At 52.8% G+C, this 2,538-nt stretch overlaps 1 protein-coding gene across 1 annotated transcript in view; it reads right to left on the reverse strand.

The window, feature by feature from the left end:
* Nucleotides 1-1,017, reverse strand: part of STAT3 (signal transducer and activator of transcription 3) — a gene marked incomplete in the record, with an annotated part of 70,875 nt that extends 69,858 nt beyond the window's left edge. The window contains 1 exon segment of the mRNA XM_027774778.1: nucleotides 780-1,017.
* Between the last annotated feature and the right edge of the window lie 1,521 nt (nucleotides 1,018-2,538).

Consider the following 2,538-nt stretch of genomic DNA (forward strand, 5'->3'; position numbering starts at 1 on the left):
AAGAAAGAGGTTTATTTCCCTCTAGCGCTGGCCTGATGGGGATCTTCTCTCTCTCTCTCTCTCTCTCTCTCTCTCAACTGTGCGGGGGAGTTGGGTGGAGAGTAGGGCTTAACCTAGAAAAAAATGGGAGGGAATTTAGAAACAGTATAAGTCTGTCAATTTCCCTTCAGGAAACTTCATTCTTATGCAATAATCTTACCCACAACCAACCAGCACGAGAGGCTGTAGGGTGAAGACACCTATTCCTACCTCTAGAAAGGCACAGCCCGATCCAGAAGGAGCAGGAAAGGGCAACGCGGAGGAAGTGGCTCAGCTGGGAGCAGACAGCCGGCCGGAGGAGGCCCTTTCCAACGGCACCCTCCACCCCCAACTAGTGCTCTCCGCCGGCGAGACGAGACAGACGCTCCTAGGGCCGGAACGTCCCTAGAACCCCAGGGAGCAGGAAACCGAGGGGCTGTCCCTCAGCCCTGCCACCCAAGCCTTGCGTGCCCTCGCCCCACGATCCTCCCTCTAGAGCTCATCCTCACTCTTCCTCCGCCTCTTTCCTTTCTCCAAAACTTCCTTCCAAAGCCTCCTTCCCTCCGCGGCCGGCTTCTGTCATCCCGGGGACTTGTCCCTTCAGGGCGACTCTCCGTGTCTCCTGAAGCCCTCCTCCCCACTCACGTGTCCATTCACAACTCTCCCAAACACCCTAGAGGTTCCAGCCCAGGCGACGCCCCTGGGGGTCCCCAGGCCTGGGGTCAGTCGGAGGAGGAGGCCCCACCCTTCACCCCCTTCACCTGTTTCTCGGGCTAAGGCCCGACTGGTCCGGGCTAGGGCTGCGCTTGCGCCGGATGCGGGTGGCGGGGCTGCCTCCGGGCCGCAGGGCCTCTCCTAGCCAACGCGGAGAAAGAGCGCGCCGGGCTGGGGTGCTTGTCAAGGATCCGGTTGGGGCTCGTTCCCTCTGCTGCGACGTCGGAACCCAGGCTTCCCCTCCCTGTCTACGCCGCTGCAGCTCCGGAAACCGCTGAATTACAACCCCTCCAGCCAATCCCCGCCCAGTCCCAGCCTGGGCCTGACACGCCTTCATGCATAATTCATGAACGGCCAGCTTGCTTGGCCACACAGAGGCCCCAATGAGGGTGCTGTACTTTCGAAGCTCCACCTACCGACCAATAAGGAGAGTTGTTAGGATAAGAGGCGGGGCCAATGGAAGGCTGGGGACGCCCCCGTGCTGGCTGTTCCGAGGGCTTAGTGCTCCTCCCTCCGCAACAGCACGGAAAGAGCCGAGTCCTTGGGCCCAGAAGCCCGGGGGGAGGGAGGGAAGGTGACCGGAATGCCCTGCTGAAAACTCAGCTGAGTTCCTGGCAGTGTGTGACGTCAAGGCACTTTAAATGCCCCGATACGGCTCCCTCCTGCCCGCTTTCCCTTTTCCCGGCCCTGTGTACCACGTGGGGACGGTTACCACGTGGGAATCAGCCAGTTAGTCCCCAGGTGTCTCCAAATCCTCAGGGGGCCCAACTACTGAATTGGCTTTCTGGGGACAGCAAAAATAACATCAGTGACTCCTGCATGCTTTGAACTTCAGTTTCTGCGTGAGTCGAGACACATACACCCGGAAATATGACGTGGAAATAGAGTAATTACTAGAGTGCGTGGGGGAGAGGGTAATGGATTTAACCCTGGCTTCCGTTCCATCGCTTCAGGCATCAAACGCCAACGACCACCCCACTGGCGAGTACAGGAAAATGCAGAAGACAGTCTATAGGAAGACGCGCGTACATACAGTATTTGAAATTTTCATGAGCCTGAGTTTAAACACTTGAGATTGTCTGCCGTTTACTTTTCCATCTTGTCTACTTGCTATGCAAGTTTTACTGAATTGAAACCAGTAGGTCAAAGGAAATACAGACATTTTGCCTTACATAACAGAGGATGAACTTTGCATAACAGAGTGACTTCTATGTGTGTGTGGATACTATAGGGGCTTTTAAATATTACATATATCAGTTGCTAATATTTGTGTATGTTTAATACAAAGAAGTATAAGACAATCTAAAAAGGATCCATAATCTCACCACTCAAATGGCCGCTAATGACAGTTTTTTTCAGTGAAACTAATACATGTTTAGTTAGAAAATGCAAGCAGTTCAGAAAGATCAAAAATTAGAAATGAGGGACCAGCAGTTAGCATAATGGCTATGTCACCGGACTCCCATGTAGTCAACTGCGGTTCAAGTCCCTGACCCAGCGGCTTAAACTCACGCCAGGTACATGTGCATGAGTGCCCAGGATCCCAAGAAGAGAATGGAGAGGGGATTGCCGTGTGGCCATCCCCCCTGGGGGGTGATTTCTTGCCTTGTCTCCATCTTTCTGTCTTTCTGGTGAGCGCAGGCGCCCTATAGCAAAAACCTCTCCCCCCAAAAAAGAAAAAAAAATTAGAAATGAAAATTTTTAAATTTTCCCCATCAGTCCTTCTCCCCAGGATAGCTGTGGGTTTTTTTGTTTTGTTTCTTTTCTTTTTTTTTTTTTTTTTAGAGTTTTTTTCTTTAGGTGGTC

The sequence above is a fragment of the Tupaia chinensis genome, unplaced genomic scaffold, assembly GCF_000334495.1.
Source record: "Tupaia chinensis unplaced genomic scaffold, TupChi_1.0 Scaffold000477_1, whole genome shotgun sequence".
Taxonomy (NCBI): domain Eukaryota; kingdom Metazoa; phylum Chordata; class Mammalia; order Scandentia; family Tupaiidae; genus Tupaia; species Tupaia belangeri.